This window comes from Mus musculus, chromosome X (genome assembly GCF_000001635.26).
Source record: "Mus musculus strain C57BL/6J chromosome X, GRCm38.p6 C57BL/6J".
NCBI lineage: Eukaryota > Metazoa > Chordata > Mammalia > Rodentia > Muridae > Mus > Mus musculus.
In genome coordinates, this window is record NC_000086.7 from 139,239,709 (window position 1) to 139,261,739 (window position 22,031).

General features: G+C 38.2%; 1 long non-coding RNA gene across 1 annotated transcript in view; it reads right to left on the reverse strand.

The window, feature by feature from the left end:
* Nucleotides 1-517: 517 nt before the first annotated feature.
* The window catches only part of Platr21 (pluripotency associated transcript 21), a 117,513-nt gene continuing 95,999 nt past the window's right edge, over nucleotides 518-22,031 (reverse strand). The window contains exon 20 of the long non-coding RNA NR_045455.1: nucleotides 518-1,783. This is a non-coding gene — a long non-coding RNA (pluripotency associated transcript 21). The remainder of the gene's footprint in view (nucleotides 1,784-22,031) is intronic.

A 22,031-nucleotide genomic window follows, 5' to 3' on the forward strand; every position in this document is an offset into this window, starting at 1 on the left:
TTGTAAAAATAAATGTTAGCTAAGCTAATGCTCACATTTAAAAAAAATCAATGCTTAGAGCTAACCACATTTTAGCTGTTTGTGTGGTTCATCTGAACCTCCTTTGTGATAGCATCCATATTTAGTGTAATATGGCTATCAGCTCCATGTTCGTCTTCTACTGGGAGAAGGGACTAATTTTCCTTCCCATGCCCTTCACCTTACAGAAGCTCCCTCTAATGAAAATTAAGTTGTATTTCTTATTGAATGAGTGCCTCTCCATTTCCCTTTTATTTAATACACTTGTTTGGAGAGGGTGACAGAATCAGCCAGTACAAAAGGACATTAAGTAACACAATACATTATACAAATCTGTGATGTCAGTTTTCAGGAATAATGTATAGTTGTTTGAGTAGGCTCTCTGAAGCTTGACTAAGGAACCCCAATGATGAGGCAATTCACTGAAGCAACAAACATGGTGGAAAAAAATTCTCAAAGTTAATTCTTTGAGAATGCTAGGTCTAATGAAAAAAAAATACAGTTCAACAAAGATGTTTTTATGTATTTTAAAAAATGTGATACATAAATCATTTAACAATGGAGATATGCTCTTGAAAATGTTATCAGGCACATTCATCATTTTGAAAATGACAGCGTGGGCTTACAGAAACTTAGATGCTCCAGCTCTGCTACATACCAAGGTTGAATGATGTATTATTCTATAGCTCTCAGGTCATAAATTTCTACAGCATGCTACTTTACTGAATACAGTGGGAAACTGTAATAAAATGGCAAGTGTTCGTGTACCTGAACATAGAAAAGATAGAGCAAAGCCACAAGGTGGATGGTTAAATAAATAGTGTGTCTGTTAAGTAATACCAAGAATGAGGCTTTAAGGACTAGAAATTGCCCTGGATGAGGGAATGAGTCACTGGTAAGGGAATGTGAAGACCTCAGATATTATAGTGCACTTCTGTAATATTTTTAAACACATATATGCTTAAGCTAGATGACATTCATATAATCTATTTTCTTGCCTTAAAAATAACTAATGCTAATATAAGTTTCATTTTAAATTTCAATTCTTTAAATTTTGTGACCTTATTATTAATACTTATCTAGCTATCTCTAATCTCTTAGTACCCTTCCCAACAATTATTCACTGCTGACTATCATTTATAATATTGGCACAAAATCAAAATACAGAGTAGACTGATGGTAAGAGCCAGAGATAGTAGACATATGCTGTGAAAAACTATTTGCCAGTTATGATAGCACCATTGCACACACGAACTCTCAGTGGTTGTGGCCACATGCACGAGCCCTGCATAAGATCAAACATGTCATCCTCGCTGTTTCTGAAGTTCCACTCTGGCTGAGAAGCTATTGAAATTGATGGCTACTTGGGGAGAAAGAAACAGTTTTCTTCAAGGATACTGCTCCGGAGAGCCTAGTCATGCCCTTGTAGGTGGTTCTGCATCGATGTCCATACAGGCAGTAGTAAGTGAAGTCAGTGTATTAAAAATAAGAGCGTATGAAATTCAGAGGGAAAGTGGTGAGGAGGATGGGGGCGGGGAAGGGAGGGAATTTGATCAATACACATTGCGTGCTTGTATGAAACCCTGGAACAAAAGTGTACAGGGCTGGAGAGAGCTCAGTGTGTAACAGCAGTTGCTCTTCTTGTAGAAGACCTGAGCTTGGTTCCCAGCATCCACATCAGAAGGCTCTCAACTGGCTGCAATACCATGTCCAGGGTGTGTGATACCTCTGTCCTCCTCAAGCACTTGCCCTCATGTTCACATACCTAGAAGCAGACACACAACCCTACATATAATTAAAAGTAATAAAAACACACTAAAAATAAACAAATAAAATTTAAAGAGATCCATAAACATCCTTATCACACTGTTTGCCCCAAGGCTCTGAAATCATCTTAGAAGAAGAGGAGAAATGACTGTAAGAGACAGAGGTGACAAATGACTATATGAAAACAGTGTTTTCCAGACACATAAGAGATGTTACACACACACACTCAAAGTATTATAGTAGCATGCACAACACCTTCACAAGCTCAAACCACACAAAAATCCCATTGCAAAATTTTAATCACTAGGCATGAATTTTCGCCTCTAGTTAAGGAACTATTGGCATCTAGTCATTGCCAGGAAGAGGAAAATCAGGGTTTTGGGTGTTGTTATTGTTGTTGTTTGTTTTGTTTTGAGGGTTTGACCTCTGATAGGTCAATCACACTCCAGGGCCAGCCCCATAGCCAAGAGTATTTGGGCTGCACAAATTGGACTCCAGGAGTTAACAAAAAACAAAGTAACCTCCCCCTCAAAATAGGAAGTTGGATGAGTAGGGAGGTAGTGGGGAGGTCTGAGAGGAGTTGGATATGGTTATGACTAAAATACATTGCATGAAATTCTGAAAGTAACAATAAAGATATTTAAAACCAGGCGTGGTGGCACACGCCTTTAATCCCAGCACTCGGGAGGCAGAGGCAGGCAGATTTCTGAGCTCGAGGCTAGCCTGGTCTACAAAGTGAGTTCCAGGACAGCCAGGGCTATACAGAGAAACCCTGTCTCAAAAAACAAAAACAAACAAACAAACAAAAAGAATAAAAGTATATGTTTTATCACAGCAAGTGTCTTATCACAGCAGTTAACTAAGAAGTTGGTATGAGAAGTAGACTTTTGCTACTGCTGTGTCAGTCCCGACCATATTATTTAGAGGAATTTGAAACACTTGGGCCCTCTAGAGTAGAAAAGGGGTTACCCCTACTATAAAATTACTGATAGCCTTACCTTCCTATCTCTAATTCTATACCTCTTAAATTGATCGTATCTAGGGGATCCAAATAACTATGTACCCACAGATTTTCACAGTCTATCTCCCCATGTTAAGTCAGAATGCTATTTCCTGTACCTTAGACTATCTTATAATCTATCCCTATGAAATAAGGGGTGTATTAGTCAAACTTATACTCTCAGTCTTCATGCAGTCATTCCTACACAATAGTTATCTAATCTGAATACAATAAAGTATATTCCTCTCCAGTAAGCCCATAGTTAGTCTGAATTCTTGTAGCTGATATGACATTTAAATGAATTAGAAGCCAACCATGGCACCCTTCATTAGTCATGGACAAATTTTGTGTCCCTATTGTTATCATTCTTACACCACTCACGAGCCCATTTGAAAATAATCTAATGAAATGAAGAGCACTTGTGGTTAATACTTTGGTCTTAGAAATGAAAAAAAAAATGAGCAAGACATGATCTCCACAGGAGTCAAAGAAGCTAAAAACTTTATCATCAGCATCTAAAAGCTGAAATTATGCTTAAGCTATGACCTGATTCTTCTATATGAAGTACACGATTTGTTTTCAAGTACTATGTAAGTATTAATAAATTATAATGTAATCCTGTGTATAATAAGTACTTCATTCTTAACTTACTAGTAGTGGACTAGTAATCCAGGTGTGGTATTGCAAACCTATAGCCCTAACATTGCAGTTCTAAGCTAGCCTATGTTACATAGTAAAAACACTAGTATTGTACATGTTTAACAATATATTTTACACATATTTAACTAGACACTAAAATGTATTCCTGGAGTTGGAGAGATGGCTCAGTGGTTAAGAGCACTTGCTGCTTTTTCAGGGGATCCAAGTTCGGTTGCCAACACCCATTTTTGGCAGCTCACAGCCTACTGTAACTCCAGCTTCAAGTTATATAATGTAATCTTTTGGTCTCCACAGGTACTTAAACATATATGGCATACACGCATGCACGTGACTAAAAATAAAATGAAGATTCACTTCTCATCCATCTAAGCATATACACAAACCTTTATAAAGTGCATAATTCGCTAATTTTTAATCACAGAGGATCCTTTTCTATGTGAACATTAACCAATCACTTTTAGTTAATCAATAAGGCATAAATGGTATTGATTGTACATGGTACATTAAATCAAAACAACTCTAGCCAACAAGCTTATCATCTCAAATGGGGACACTCATAATCTACCAACCAGTGTGAAATCAGAAACTCTTTTAAGTGTTTCTATACTGAAATTGTAAGTGGAACTTTTGTTTGTTTGTTTGGTTGGTTGGTTGGTTGGTTGGTTGGTTGGTTGGTTGGTTGGTTGGTTTTTTGAGACAGGGTTTCTCTGTATAGCCCTGGCTGTCCTGGAACCCACTTTGCAGACCAGGCTGGCCTCGAACTCAGAAATCCACCTGCCTCTGCCTCCCGAGTGCTGAGATTAAAGGTGTGCGCCACCATGCCAGGCTCGTAAGTGGAACTTTTGAAGACCGTTTAGTTAAAACTCATAAAATGTTTCCCCTAAATGTAAACAACCAACTATCCCATGATCATGCATTTGCTGTTTTAGTTTTTGTTTTTTTGTTTGTTTGTTTATTTTAATTGAAGGATTATAAGACTCAGAACAGCCATCAAACCTTTGACATAGTCTTATCACCTCATAGCTGAACTTGAATGAATATTCTATATAAACCATAAAGCACTAACTCATCCATATTTAATGGACAATACAGCTTTACAGTCCACACTAACACAAGGGCACCTCATACACATACAAATATAACATTTTCTGGTTAATTTTTGTCAGCTTCAAACACAGGAAGCTGACCAAAAATTAACCTTTCCAATTGAAGGTATTGCCTCTGCCAGACTGTTCTGCAGGCAAGTCTCTATAATGAATTGATTTGGAAAGGCTCATCCCAATACGGGCAGTGCCACTCCTAGGCAGGTAGGTATTCCTGGGATATAGAAGAAAGCAGACTGAGCAAACCCTGGAGACAAACCCTGTAAGCAGCATTTCCTCATGGTTCCTACCACTGATCCAACATGGGTGCATGCCCTGACTTCCCTCAATAATGAACTGTGACATGGAAATATAAACCAAGTTTTTGGTCATGATGTCTAATCACAGGAACACATAAACTCACAGTCTACAGATTGCTATTACACAGGTAAAATTAATCTTTTAACCCCCTCAGACCTATTCCCTCAAATCTCTAAATTCATTAATGCATTCTTATATTAACATCATACAAACATCTCAAATAAGTAACCGTCTGAAACAGTCCAAGAATAGAGTCATGGAAGGGGAATTCTAAGCGCTTATGAGAAAACTCCAAGAAATCAATACAATAGTGACCTCAGTTTCTTCAACAGAAAAAGCAGGTTTGTTCTTGGATTGTGTTTTCGTGTTATTTCAGCTGTTGTTATTCATGTGTCTCTACAGAAAAATAAGTTTTTGTCATGTGTGGTTTATCCTTGTGATCGAACATCTTACTCATGTGATTCTTCTTAACCCTCAGAGTATAAACTGTTTGATACACTGAATAAACTTGGCTATTGCATGAGACCAGTCTACCTCATTATCAGGGCCCTACTCTCCCACGTTCACACTGCCAACAAGAGCAGTAAACAAGAAATATCATATATTCATTAATTGATGATAATCCTATAACTACCACATTTAATTATGACATTAATAAGCAAGTTTTAACCCAATTCTTATAAGCATTTTATTTTTGTTTTGTTTTGTTTTTTGTTTTTGAGCAAGTGTAGTTCTTGCTGTCCTGGAACTCACTATGTAGACCCGGCTGCTCTCAAACTAGCCTGAGTCTGTCAGCTGAGTACTGGGATTAAAGGTATGCACCATCACAACTGACTTACAAAGTATTTTAACTTTATCTAGACAGTGAATATATCGAAATATGTAATCCAAAGCATGAAAATAGCCACATGCCTTTTTCTAGCTCCATAAACATATAGGTTTGTGCTTGTTCTTTTAAATTAGTTTCTTGTGAGATTGCACATGGAAGCAGTCATATTCCAGTGAAAATTCTCTCTAGTCCAGTGCTTCTCAAATTTCCTAATGCTGCAACCCTTTAATACAGTTCCTCATATTGTGGTGACCCCCATCATAAAGTTATTTCATTGCTGTAACTTTGCTGCTGTTATAAATGATAGTAACTGATATGCAGAATATCTGATATGCAGAATATCTGATATGCAGAATATCTGATATGCAGAATATCTGATATGCAACCCCCAAAAAGGGTTGAGAACCACAGGTTAAGAATCACTGCTCTAGCCAGGCAGTGGTGGCGGATGCCTTTAATCCCAGCACTTGGGAGGCAGAGGCAGGCAGATTTCTGAGTTCGAGGCCAGCCTGGCCTACAGAGTGAGTTCCAGGACAGCCAGGGCTACACAGAGAAACCCTGTCTCAAAAAACCAAAAACAACAACAAAAAAGAATCACTGCTCTAAACCATATTGTTCAAAAGGAACAGGCATTGAGCTCATAGCAGTTTGCTCAACCACACCCCCATAGACCAAAGCAGTGTTAAGAACTAAGCATTTCAGAAAGACTGTTTTAGAAAGTTTGACTAAAGTATAAAAAACTACATATAAAGTAAAAGTAACTTAATGTAATTTTAGTATACCTGAGTATGCAATGACCAAAATACAAATTATGCTTTCGGCAAAACACACATAGTATATATACATCTTCTCTCTTTGGATTTTTCCAGCTTAAATATTTAATTTTTTTAAACCTTTAAATATTTTTGATAAGACAGGAGGCTCAATCACACATTAGCCTTGTCTACACAGCGTTAGGATCATCACTTCGTCTTCTACCTCCACTTGTTTCAAGGAAGTTCCCAGGACAATAGTAAAATCCAAGGACCCGCTTACGCGGGTAACACAATGACTTCTGAAATCTCTCCTGAAGTACTTGTCTGAAACCATTCAGCACTTAACTTTTTAATAAGTACAAGGAATATACTCTAAAATAACACTGAAAAATATTACCTACATACAATAGAACATTGTTCAAACTTAAAAAGAAGACCCCCTGCCACATGCTAAAAAAGAATGATGGATTTCAAGACGAGGTAAAGCAGAGGAATGATTCTGCCCATATATGAACAATCAAAAGGATTCATCCTCGTAGGTGAAAAGTAGAGTAAAAGTGAGATGGGAATTGAAACACAAGGTTGTTTCTTTGATTTTCTGTTGGGTCTGGGGGTGGGGGGTTGTGGGGACAGTCCGCGCTGATGTGTCACAGAATGTGTGTGGAGGTCAGAAGACAAGGTGCTGGATTCAGTTGGCTCCTTCCACTATGTGGAACCTGACAATGCAACTGAGGTCACCAGGCCTGGAGCAAGTACCTTCACTGACTGACACAAGCCATATTTATTAATAGGTACAGAATTACACTTGAGCCAGATTAAATTTTTCTGGAGATGTGTTTCAGAGCATGAATGTACTTCACAATAAGGAACTCTACATTTGAAAATGGTTAAGGTGGCCATTTTGTGGCTTTAAAAAAACATAATTAATAGATATGCAGCATCTATATATTGCCACGAAGGGAGTCCATAAAGAAAACAAGAAGATGCTATTATTACTTACTTGTCAGAGCTGAGCTTGAGATGTCAGTGCACATGCCTGATAACACTAGAAGAATGCCATTAACATTGCTATTCTTTCTGTGAGAGCGAGGTAAGGTTATTCTCTGTGGTAAATCCATGACGGATTTGCTTTTGATTTCCTCAGAGCTTTAAGATTCAATAGGCCCCCTAGTGACATGTCCAGCAGCATTAAACACACAAACAACTCACCGATTGGTGGAAAAAAATGGAATGAGGCTGAAGACAGAGCTAAGGGTTAAGAGCCCCTGTTGCACTTGGAGAGGACCCAGGATTAGGTCTCTGGCAGACACAATGCTTTACAACCATGTGTAACTTGTTCCACGGCATCTGGCACCCTCTTGTGGCTTTTGAGGGCACTACACACATGTGGTACATAGACTTACGTACAGGCAAATCACCAATACAAATAAAAAATCACTATAAGATATCCCAACAGACTAAGTACCAGACCCTCCTCTGAAAGGAGATAGGGCAAAGAACATGGCAGAGGAGGAGGAGGAGCAACTGAAGACTGAGAAAGTAAAGTGCTTTCACTAGTTATATCTGAGACCCTAGAAGATGTCTCTTTACATGAGGCCAACATCTCTCTCTCTCTCTCTCTCTCTCTCTCTCTCTCTCACACACACACACACACACACACACACACACACACACACACACATACACACACAGAAAGAGCAGACTCGAGTCTTTACCTCTGCTTGATCATCAGGTTGCAGGTATTCAAGTAGCAAAACCTAAGCTTGAGTTCTTGAGAAGAAATGGAGAAGTGACGCTTAGAGCCAGTGGACACTGCCTACAAGACGAATCCTTATCCACCTTTTCTTTTCTATCTTTTCATTGCCTTTGAATGGTTTTTTAAAAATTGTCAAATCACCAGCCTCCCTTAAAAGGCTTGTAGAAAAGACTTCAATGACATCAAGACAGAAAACATAATGCATTACCTCTTATCAAACTAAACACTAAAAAGCCATTCAAATACAAATACAATCAAATACAGTTCACAACAGCAACCCTGGGGAGGGAAAGGCAAGAGATCTGGACTACCTACATTAGCTTTCTTTGTTGTTGTTTTGTTTTGTTTTGTTATTTTAATGAGGACAAGAGGCAAAACTAATGGAATGCAATCAAGAACACACAATAGGTTACTAGCAAGGAACACACGGTAAAACTGTGGTTACAGAGGATAGAAGAAGGAACTGGGAGATAACATGAAATACAAAAGCAGATACATAGGATACAAAGGTTTAAAATCTCATGTCCACCATGAAGCCTACAATTAATAATAGAGCATTCAGTATTTTTCGTGAAATGGATAAACTTTTCCTTATTGTCCTTGCTACAGTGAGGAAAAATAGGTAATTAAATGAGATGTGTATATTAATTTGTCTCACTAGAGTAACCATATGTAGCGATGCTTCACTGAGAGTGATGGAGTTATTGTCCTGTTAAAACTAGTGGAACCTGGACTATTGTAATTCAGATGTACATTTCATGTCCCTTATTTACCACACATCATAGCTTAGCGACACAAGTCTGTAGCATACCAGCTGTTTCCTGTCGTATCAGGTACGTAAGAGCTATGGTTCACCGCTACTTTCCAGCACTGAGAGGATTTTGCCTTATAACACTATCCTAGGAGAAGATAAAAATTCAAAATATAAAGTATAATTTCTATGAGTATATATTATTCATGCACTGTCCAAAAAAAAAAAAATAACCCAAAGCCAATTGTAAGGCAGGAGCCATATGCATCCTATCATCTTATACTCTTTAAGAATATATAGGGTGCTGGTGAGATGGCTCAGGAGTTAAGGACGCGGACTGCTCTTCCAAGGTCCTGAGTTCAAATCCCAACAACCACATGATGGCTCACAATGATCTATAATGTGACCCAATGCCCTCTTCTGGTGTGTCTGAAGACAGCAACAGTATACTCATATGCATACAATAAATAAATCTTTTAATATGTACATAAATTAAAAAGTGCTTTTTAAAAATAGTAAGATTTGTCTTTTTCCAGTTGCTGATTTTATAAATATTATTTATCAAAAAGAAAATTCTTCATTACACATGCAATGAGGCCATTGTCACTGCAATCTTAAAGCCAAAAAAAATTACAAATGAAAATGATAAACCAGTCCTCTGTCTATGTGAAAATTCTCAAGATACATAAAAACTGTATAAGATTATGTTTGGATATGTGATTTTTCTAAAATATATTAAAAACATAGGCCCTATCTTGGAATGGTTAGGAGATGGTGGAAAGCTAGGAACAGTGTACATATTAAAAGGTGCTCAAGTCATTGGACACATGCCTTTGAAGGCTATAATAGGACCCAGCACTTCCTCTACTTTTTATGTCCTGGTAATGATGGGAACAGGTTTGCTCCACCACATTCTTCCTATTACGAGGTGCCAATGCATGAAAAATATAAACTGCAAGTCAAAACAGCCTCAGACTCTTTGTAACTTAATTCTCAATATCAAGACAAGCTAGACTTATCCTAGGAATTCAAGGTCTTTCGACTAAATAAATAAAATAATTAATTTAAAAACGAATTTTAAAAAGGCAATGCAATAATACACCCATTAATGGACTAGAAGGTAAAAAAACACAGAGTGGGAAAAAAATCATCCAATGATTTTCAGCATCCTTTAGAGATTAAAACCAAATACACCACAATCCAATAATACACACCAATAGGAATAATCAAAAGAGTTCTGCTAAGGGTTAGTATTAAAAACATAAAAAGAGCTAAAGGAACTTGATCAGAGTGCCTGTATATGTATTTCTCAAAAAGAGACAACTGGCACACACACACATATATACATATACATATATATACACATATATATGTGTGTATATATATATATATATATATATGTATATATATATATATATATATATACACACACACAACACACATGTGGCTCATCATCATTAAGTCGATGACAACTTAAAACAAACCTTTAGCATCATATAGCATAGGTTAGTTACAAAACAAAAGAAAAGAGATAATATGTGCTGATGTGAGTATGAAGGAAAGAAAACCTTTAGCATGTCTACTTTGAAAACATTTATGAGGATCCTAAATAACTGGAAACAGGTTACCATATGATCTAGCAAACCTAGGTCTGAGTGTATAACCAAGGAAAATAAAATCACCATCTCAAGGAGATAGATATCTACATGCCTATATTCACTGAAGTATGATTTATTATAGCAAACAATAAAATTCAGTGCATCTCAAAGGAGGGTGAAAGAATGGCTCAGCTGTTTAGAGCACTGGTTGCTCTTGCAGAGGAACCAGATTTGATTTCCAGTATCCACATAATGGCTTACAACCACCCATAGCTCTAGTTTCAGGGGATCTGATGCCCTCTTGTGGCTTCTGCAGGCACCAGACACGGGGGATGCACATGCAGCGCATACAGACATGCAAGCAAAACATGCATACAAAATAAAATAATCATTCTAAAATATATTTTTAAAAAGGAGTCTCTCGAAAAATGAGTAGATAGTAGAAATGTGATGTGGTGTGTTTGAGTGTGTGTGTGTGTGTGTGTGTGTGTGTCTGTGTCTGTGTGTGTCTGTGTGTCTGTGAGAGAGAGAGAGAGAGAGAGAGAGAGAGAGAGAGAGAGAGAAAGGGAGAGAGAGAAAGAGAGAAAATGAGTGTTCGTGAGAGAGTGAGTATGTGTGAGAGTGAGTGTGTGTTATATGAGAAAGAGTGTGAGAGAGGGTGTGTGAGTGAGAGAGGGTGTGTGAGAGAGAAAGTCTGTGAGAGATTGTGTGTGTGTGAGTGAGAGAGGAGAGGAGAGGAGAGGAGAGAGAGAGGGATTGTGTGTTTTGTATCATTATGGCCATCAGTCATAACAAAAAAATGATACTATTCATCCTTTTAAAAAGGAAGAAAATCTTTTAAAGTAACATAGATGAATTTGTTGGCTTGGCCAGCACACTATGTAAAATAAGCAAAATGTGGCAAAGTAAATACAGCATGATCTTAGCAATATATGCAGTGAGGAGTCTTGTTTGTTTTAAAGGCTGAACCCATAGCAAAAGAGAATGTTAGTTGTCAAGGCTGGAGGCAAGGTATGCAGGTGTAATTTCTTTGTCACACGTCACAACTTTTTAGATATATAGGATTTATGCATTCTGGAGATTCGCTGATAACACAGTAACAACAGTTATATCATTTATTACATGCTTTAAAACCATCAAATGCCCAGATTTTAACATGAAGATTAGTGAATATTAGATGCCATAGCCATAAATAGGTGACTATTCGTTTAATCATGTATATGTATATAGTGAAATATGTCCCATGTTTACTTCCCCACTGGATGTTAATAAATCTGAGACAAAAAGTTTAAAAGATGAAAGAGGAGGTTGGAGTGGTACAATGTAAGAAAGAGTCACCTGTTATTACTGGCTTGAAAATGAAGGAAGGAGAAGCTAAGTAAGAATTCAGGAAATGTCAGGAAACTGATTTTCCATCTAGTCTACAGAAGAGAATGAAATACTGTAACAACTTTATTCAATACACATATCAGACACATATCATACTTTTGAGATACAGAACTGTAATATGATTAATTCATTTTGCTTTTTTTTAAAAAAAGCAATGTGAGAGTTGAAAATAATTTCCTCGTTGCGATAAGGACTCTAAGGAAAACCTGTAAGTAACAGCACATCACAGAGTGATGAAAGGCTGAAAGATTTCTAAGATCAGAAACCAGTCAGGAGTGGGCAAGATAGCTCACTCTGCAAAAACCCTTGCTGTAAAAGCCTTATGAATCCATTTTTCCCCATATTCCACTGCAGAAAGAGGTAAAGGAGTTGTGAAAGTTATATACTGACCTCTACATGCATACCATGGAACATGTGTGCCCCGCCCCATACTCATGATAACAATAAACAAAATAATTTGCCTGCCTTCACTGGCTCTACAAAATATTTTATTGGAATGTTTATCCAAATTAGCCAAAGGAAAATAAGGTAATACGTTGATAAATAGGTCTTCTTAACTAATCCACGGATGTTTGCATAATACGGCTCCATAATGGACCCATGGAAATGAAATTTTTCCCCTCTAGTGTTCACAATTGCACATTACATCTTTGGTAATAGTGAAGCTAAAGTTCTGTTCATGCACCCTCTGCATTACATGCTATATGTTGCTCTGCCAAAATTCTTGAGAAAAGCAATGGAAGGAAGGTCTACTTTTGCTCTTAGTTCAAGGGTGCAGTCTATCTTGGCAGAGAGGTTAAGGCAATGTGAGCTTGAGGCAGCTTGAGGCAGCTTGAGGCAGCTAGTCACACTGTGTCTACTGTGAGGAAGCAAAGAGGTGAATTCTGATGCTCAGACCTCATTGTTCTTTTAATTAAATCTGGACTCCACACCCTAGAAATGGTGTTGCCCATAGTAAGGGTGGCTCTTCAGTTCACTTAATATAGATAACTGTTCACAGGCATATCCAGAGGTTTGTCTCTTAACTGATTCTCAGTGTGTCCAAGGTGACTAGTTAAACATCACATCTTCTTTCATCAAATACCATACAATTGTTACTATGGGCTTTGCCAACATTTTCTATTGTGTTCTGAGATAATAGCTTGACACAGGACAATTGTCTTAAAATCTATACATTTATTTTCGAAAACATACCCAGTACACATTTGTTAAATAAATTGAATGAACGAATACTATCTAAACCAAATCTCTTAAGTCCTGATCTTTACTTGCCTGTGAGAAAGACATTTTGAGAAAGTTGCCTATGATCTCTGAGCCATTGAAATCAGTATACCAACTCTAGTAAAATGTTATCCAGAATGTAGCATCTGAATTAAATTGATGGAATCCAAGAATTTGGAGTGCTTTGGAAACATTAGAGAAAGCAAGTAAACATGATGTGTGCTTTTAGGGTTTTAATTAAATTTGGAACAGGAGCAAAATTGGGTTTTATTACTTTCCTTGGAATCGATTCCTTCATTTGGAATATATATAAAGGGGACAGAGATGTCACCCATATTTGGGGCATCTCCATATTGTTGCCATTTTAAGTGATCTAATATTTTTAGAATCTCTGTCACATGATGTTGAGCAACATAGATAAACTTTGGATGATAAAAATCAAAACTCACAGCAAACACATGGTGTAATATTCGATCTAGAGAGCACAAGTCTCTGCTTGTGAATGGACATCTGGCTCACATGGAACCTAGCTTACAAAAGAACACAGAGGCCAAATAGTTCACTCAATTCATAACTTTACTGCCAGAAAAAAAAAGGATTCAAAAAAGCAAGGTAAAAAGTTCAAACATGCTGAAAGAAAGCTACCTCCAATAAGATCCAGTGACAGAATATAACTATACTCTTGCTTTTCCATCAGTTTAATTAGAGGATAAGTCACGTATGTTCAAAGAGCAAAGGCCTAGAGGAGTATTGGAATGGAAAATATGAGATGCAGATACTTACATCCAACCAATGGAGTCAAGCTGGGGACCCCTGTAGTTGCATTAGGGAAAAGGCTGGAAGAAGCTGAGGAGGAGGGTGACCCCATAGGAAGATCAGAGTCTCAACTGACCTGGACCCCTGAGATCTCTCAGACCCTGAGCCACCAACCAGGCAGCATACACCAGCTGCTATGAGGCCCCGACACACATACAGCAGAGGACTGTCTGGTCTGGCTTCAGTGAGAGAAGCATCTAACTCTTGAGAGAGACATGAAGCCCCAGGGAGTGGGGAGTCCTGGCAGGGGTGAGGACATCCTCTTGGAGAGGGGGCAGAGGAATGGGATGAGGAACTGTCAGAAGGTGTACTGGGAGAGGGATAATGACTAGACTGTAAATATGATTAAATATAATAAAATAATAATAATAATAATAATAATAATAATAATAATAATAAATAATCAACTAGTTTCCCAACTCCATGGAAGAAAAGTTTGACTTGAGAGTAACACTCTGATCTCATCTCTCTCGCTCACTTTCCCTTTCCTCTGAAGAAGGATTGGCGGGCTTTATAAACTCTGGCTTTTTCTAGGCCATAAATTAATGTAGACCTGTCCTGTGCTGAAACTTGGTGAAGGCACTGATTTTCCAGCAAACTCAGAGGCTGTTCTTGTAAATCTGTCTAGTTTTTAGGTAGGAGTCAAGTATTTTAAAAGGTTTTGGTTCTAGATTACCAGGGATAAATCCAATCTCACTGTCATTCACATCTTATTTTTCAATTAGTTCTGAGCATAGAAATATATATATATATATATATATATATATATATATATATATATAACAAATCTTTTATATTAATCTCACAAAGACAACAAAAGTTAAAATTAAATACAAATATAAACACACTCGATGAGAAATACAAGAAATAATTTTATGGGTTATTCCATTTCTGACAATATTTCAAATTTTGAAAATTAAAAATTACTTCTACCAGATCATGTTGGGGAACATGACCATGGTGAGGAACTCCGGAAACTGAAACAGGAGGATGGTGAGTCTGAGATCAGCCTGGGCTATATAGCAGAATGGTGTCTCAAACAAACACACAATACCCTAAGACTACATTGTCACTTCTGTGTCATTTCCCTTGAGAGGCTGTTGTCAATTTTGTTCCTTGGTGAACAATAGCAGAAAAACAGCTCTGGGGGCCAAGGGGTTGGGACAACATTCCATTAGTAAAGAACCTGCAATGAATGTGCCATACAAGTATGAAGACCTGAGTTTGGTCCCCAGTCTCCATATAAAATTGCTGTGTGCTGGTGAATACCTGTGATACCAGGACTGGGGAGGCACAGACAAGTGGACTTGGAGGCTAGTTATCTACCCAAAGCCACGAGTTTTAGGTTTTATGAGAGACCCAGTATCAAAACTAAAGGTGGCAAAAATTTAAAAAAAAATAATGAAGAAGACAACCTAATTTTACCTCTGGTTTCCAAAAGTACTAACCTTCATTCCACCCCCACCCCCACAAACAAATGCTCACAAATACACATAAGAGTGAATAATGAATGAGTTCACTCATATATATAGTAGAACAATCATTGAACTCACAGAAGTAGAGAAGAGAATAGTAGCTCCAGAGGTTTTATCTTTCTAGCAGAGAAGCCAGAAAGATGTTAAGCAAAACATACGTTGTTCTTGTGGAACTCCTAACAGTGGGGGTGTTTGTTAGTCACAATAAAGTGGTGTCTCTCCTTCTTTTATCTGCTCTTGGGACCCTTTTCCTCTTACTGGGCTGTCTCAGCCAGTTTTACTATAAGGGTTTTACTCCTAGTCTTATTGAACTTTGTTATGCCATATTCAGTTGATATCACTGGGAAGACTGATCTTTCCTGAACAGGTAGACAGGAGGAGCAGTGGATCTGGGGTTGAAAACAGGAGCAGGGAGGGGCTGGGAGGAGGGGATCTAGGAGAAACTGTGATGAAGGTATTTGAGAGAATAAATAATAGGAAAAATAAGATTAGCAATACAGCAACAATAACCACAATCAAAAGATAATCAGATCTCAAAAGACCAAAAAACGTTGTACATGAATTCATAAGAGGATAGATAGTAAACGAGAAGAAACAGGTGACTGACTATAATTGGCTCTGAAATTTTATTTTTTTACTTAAAAATTGATAGTAGTGGTTTGTGCAACTCTGTGAGTAAATTAAAAATTACAGCATTGACTACTTCAAAGGGATGAAATACACATTAATAAGCCTCATTTGACAGTGATTGCTTTCAGATGCATGTATATGTCATTTTTAAATAAATTTGCCAATATATTATAAGGAAGCTGTCTTAGTGCTTCCACTGCTGTGATAAAACACCATGGCCAAAAGCAACTTGGAGAAGAAAGGGTTTTATTTCATATTACACTTCGTACTCTATCATCTAAGGAAGCCTGGGCAGCAACTCAAGACAGAAACCTTGAGGCACGAACTGATGTAGAGCCATGGAGGGATGCTGCTTAATAGCTTCCTCCCCTGGCTTGCTCAGTCAGCTTTCCTATAGTATGCAGGACCACCTGCCCTGGGCTGATACCACCCACAATGGGCTAGGCCCACCCACATGAATCCCTAAATAAGAAAATGCACAACAGGCTTGCCCATGGGCCACTCTGTTCGAAATTTTTTTCTCAACTGAAGACACCCTCTTCTAGCTTGTGTCAAGTAGACCTAAACCTAGCCAACACGGAAGCACTTCATGTTATTTTTTAGTTTTAAGGTACTCTCCTACTTTGCTTCTCTATTCCTGAAATAAAATCCATGACCAAAAGTAACTTGGAGAAGAAAGGATTTGTTTTGCTTACACTTCCACATCACTGTCTATCATGTGAGGAAACAAAACAGGAAATCAAGGCAGGCACCTGGAGCGAGAAACTGCTACAGAGACGAGCATGAGTGCAGCTTACTATGTGAGCCTCCATGGTCTGTCTGATCAGCTTGCTTTCTCTCTCTTTTTACACAAAAATTTCATTATGTGGCCCTGGCTGGCCTAGAACTAACTATGTAGACCAGACTGGCCTTGAACTCACAAGGCATTCACTTTCCACTGCCTCTTAAGTCTGAGATTAAAGGCACGTACTACTGCCCTGGCCATCTCTCTTTCTTTTCTTTTTCTTTTTCTTTTCTTTTCCTTTCTTTTCTTCTCTTTTCTTCTCCTTTTCTTTCTTTTCTTTTCTTTTCCTTTCTTTTCCTTTCCTTTCCTTTCCTTTCCTTTTCTTTTTTCTTTATCTGCGCTTATTTTATGCTGAACTTATTCCCGTGCCATGAGTTTTTGTTTCTTCAGTCTCTTCTGGGATATCTTTTTCATCTGTGCAGCCTCCTCTTCTGGCTTTGGAACGGTCTGTTCCTTCTCAGTGAGGATCATCTCACTATGGCAGGGAGAACTCATGTATGGGTTAATCTGGCCATGAGCTCTGTAGGTTCGTCAGCGCATCTTAGGTTCACCTGGATATGTTCAACGACTAGAGAATCCATGTCTAAACCCTTAAATTCAGCATTACTCTCTGCATTTTTAAGCATCTGCAGCAAAAAGTCAGCACTCTTTTTTGGCCACCGTCCATGTCCAGCCGTACTATTTGGCCGGTGCACAAGTACCATTATACCACCGGGTGGCACACACTGCTTCTTCTTCCTTTTTTTTTTTTTTTTTTTTTTTTTTGCAATTTTTTATTAGATATTTTCTTCATTTTCATTTCAAATGCTATCCCGAAAGTCCCCTCTACCCCCCCCCCGCCCTGCTCCCCTACCTACCCACTCTCACTTCTTGGCCCTGGCGTTCCCCTGTACTGGGGCATACATCCTTCAGATACTTGGTGGCTTTGCGAATATGCATACCCTTGATGACCTGGGCAGTTTCCCGGGTGTTCTTAAAGTGAACACAAAGGTTTGATCCTCTTGATTTGCATACTTTTGTGGGGTTTTCTGGGTCAAGAGAGTAGCGAACCATCTTCACAGGTCACCTCTGGCCACTTACAGGAAGAGCCCCTTCTTGCATTCTTTTTTTTTTTATTACGTATTTTCTTCAATTACATTTCCAATGCTATCCCAAAAGTCCCCCACCCCCTCTCCCCCCACTCCCCTACCCACCCATTCCCATTTTTGGCCCTGGTGTTCCCCTGTACTGGGGCATATAAAGTTTGCCTGACCAATGGGCCTCTCTTTCCAGTGATGGCCGACTAGGTCATCTCCCTTCTTGCATTCTTATATAAACTAGGACCACCTTCTCAGGATGGCACTGCCCATAGTTGGGAGCACCATTCCACATCAACCAAAGATTAAGAAAATGCCCCCAACACACAAGCTTATAGACCAATCTGATGGAAGCCGTTCCTCAATCAAGATTCCCTCCTCCCAGGTGACTCTAGAAAGTTGACAAAATTAACGAGCACAAGCACAAAGATATATCATGCAAAATAATGCTTTTAAATCCTATTTTAAAGTTAGAATTTGAAATGGTTATTTGCATAGAATTACATGAAATATAATTATTTAGCTCATCTGGTCAGAGAGTCCAGCAGACAAATACATAAATGAACTATGTGGTACAGTAAATGCGAGGGTATTTATTTTCATACAAATGAGAATATGGCACGGCAAGTTTGGGAGAAGCTGAATTCGTCCACTCTATTATTAGAAGATTAGCATGAATTGTGCAACCACACAGTGGTTCCCTGAATAATGAATAATATTTTATACATCTGTACTTAGCACAATTTTTGGCATCTTGTGGCAGCCATGGTTATTTGTTTCCAGGTATGAACACAGAAATTCAGTTCTAGTGCAATGGAGGTGGTCTGTGGGCTGTTTGTAATGTTTGTAATGTTCTGGGAAATATGAAGTAAGAACATTTTCCCCAACTCGGCCTCTGACTGTAAAAGTTGAGCAAAATTCATAGGGCAGCTACATAAGGGCTGAGATATAAATTATGGGCAAATTGAGAAATTTTTTAACTTATACCAGGTGTATGATTTCAAAATAGCTTTTCTATCCCTTGGTTTTCCATTCTCTTAGCACTGTTCCTTGAGGAAGACAGATGTAATTTTGACAATGTGAATCTATTTCTTGTTATGGCCAATGCTTTTATTATCAGATCCTAGAAAACTTGGTCACAGATATGGCCTCCAAGTTATTTCTAGGTGTGCTATTCTTTTAAAGTCAACATTTAATTTCATAATGCTTTTTAATAAAATCTTGTGTGTGACATGAAGAATAGCAAAAAGAAAAAGAGAAATGTTTGTGTTCTCTTGGAATATTGGGCATCCCCTTCTTCTTGAGCCACAACTTGAGGATCAAGCTTGAAAAAAAAAATCCTGAGTTAGGTAACTCAGACTCAAAAAGACAGATATGGTATGTTTTATGTACTTATATGTGAATGTCAATTGTTATGTCTTCTATAAGCAGGATACAGTTCATATAACCTCAGAGGTTAGCTATGGTTAGTGACTAGGGGAATGATTAACTCAAACTAGGTGTCTGAACCAGGCAGAGGTGGCGCACGCCTTTAATCTCAGCACTTGGGAGGCAGAGGCAGGAGGATTTCTGAGTTCGAGGCCAGCCTGGTCTACAGAGTGAGTTTCAGGACAGCCAGAGCTACACAGTGAAACCCTGCCTCAAAAAAAAAAAAAAAAAAAAAAAAAAAAAAAAAAAAAAAAGAAAGAAAGAAAAAAGAAACAAAAGAAAAAAGAAAAGAAAAACCATCAAACTAGGTGTCTGAGAAATAAAATATGGATGGATGGATGGATGGATAGATGGGGGAACAGACTGGAATGAAAGGATCAAATGAGTAGGGGCACAGAGAGGGTAGTGAGGAAGGGAATATGGGAAGGGATGGCTAAAACTAAGGGCCATTTGGGGGTATATGGAAACCTAACACAGAAAAAGCTTCCTAAAATATATACATATAATGATGATCCATATAGAACCACAAAATACCTGGGGTCATGGTGCCCAAACTGAACAGTTCTTGTCACCAAATGAAGACTCTGAAAATGGTTTACGTTTATTTGAATTTTGGGTCAAAGAAGGCTCATGGGTACTCCCTTGGCTATTTCCAAGGCTATTGTTTGCTTGATAACACCCACACAACTCATTGAACACGGAGAAAACAAGCTTGTGCCTCCCAAGAGCCTTCACCTCTACTGACTAGTGATCATGGTACTGGAGGGAACTCCGCATGCTACCAAAGGAGAAAGGTATCTATCTCACCAACCCAGCTACAAAATCTCCAATCTACAATTGTCACCAGCATATAAGATATGTTGTTGCAATAGTAGCACAAAGCTTGTGGGACTAACCAACCAATACTTGAGTGTGTTTAACCCCCATTCCATGAGATGGAACCAAATATTATTGTTTCCTAAGGACATTATTCTCATAGATCTGTGTCTTGCTCAGCCATCATCAGAAAAAGATTCCTTCTGTAACAGATAGGAATATATGCTGGGGACAGCATAAAATGACAGGGACTGCCTGCAGTAGGGCAGGATGGAGACAGCACAAATGAACTATATACAGCCAATGTCCAGGGCTAAGGTTAGGAGAAATGGGAACAACTGCTACAAAGAGCTGCCGCAAACTACTGAGATGTCTCCATCCTGGCCTACTACAGGCAGTACCTGTCATTGTATGCTATCCCCAGCAAATATATACAGAGATTCACAGCTGGGCAATGTACAGAAAGTGAGAGATCTTGGAACACTTGGTCCTAAATTGGAAGTCTCCATCAAATCCCTCTCCTCAGGGCTCAGGGAACCCTTCAGAAGAAGAGGCAGCAGGGTTATAATATCCAGAGGTGATAGAAGACAGCATGTAAACAAGGCCTTCTGAGTATAGTAGAACCAATGCACTTATGAACTCACAGAGACAGTGGCAGCATATAAAAGGCCTCCAGGCCAGTTGGGGTTCCACTGCTAAGAGGAGAGATAGATACAAGCCTCCATGGCTAACCTAGACATTATGTCCAATTGACAACCACTCCTTGAAAAAGAAAAATTACTTTTATCTAACAAAGTGTCACTGGGTATACAAACCATTCTTTTGGCCAGGCTCTGTAGCCAGCAGTAGATGGCTAACACAAAATGAACTTAGAATATGTTCTGTTATGCTTCCAGTATGTTTGCCTGGAGACAAATTAGCAGGGCAGTTTCTTGATTAATATAATTGATCTAAGAGGATCCAGCCCTTTTCGGGTAGAGCCAATCCTGGGGAGGTTATCCTGGGTGCTATAAGAAAGGAGGTTGAGTACATGAGGAGGAGCAAACCAGAAAGCAGTGTCCCCCTGTGGTTTCTGCTTTAGTTCCTGCCTCCATGTTCCTACTCTGACTTCCCTTAGTGATTGTGATCAGAGAGTTGTAAAGTGTAATAAATCCTTTTTCCAAAGTTCAAAAAAAAAAAAGAATATGTTTTGTTATTGTTGCTATCCTACAGGTCTCTTGCTTATGGTTCCAAATTTTATGTTTTTAATGGGATTTCTGTGTTTGCCAATGTGAGTGTCTCTGTGTCCATATGTGTATCTTAAACTTTGATTTCTAATCACTTTTTGTTTTGTTTTGTCCTATTCTGTTTTGTCTATTTTTATTTTCTCTTTTTTTTATTTTCTTCTTTTGTTTTTTAGATGCCAAGGAAGTATGTGAATTTGGGTGGGCAGGGAGCTGGGGACAATCTTGTAGGACTTTGGGGAGGAGGAACTACAATAAGAATATATTATATGAAAACAATATATATTTTTTAAAAATTAGTATTTTGTTTGTAATATGTTGTGGTTCTAGAATATCAATTTCGTTATATCCATTATACCACTTCATATCTCCAAACACATACTGAAAAGTAATATTGAGATGCCTATATGAACACAATTATTTATATAAAATATAATAATAAGGAAAAGATAATTTTCATTACAACATCCATGGTTCCACAGTATTTCATTGTTTCTCATAACATACACAAAGAAAGGCAGACAGAAAGGTAGCAAGACAGACAGACAGACAGACAGAGAGAAATATGTTTAGGAATACAATAAATAAGCTCATGACAAAAATTTGACAACAGCATAGAGATCTTAATAGATGATG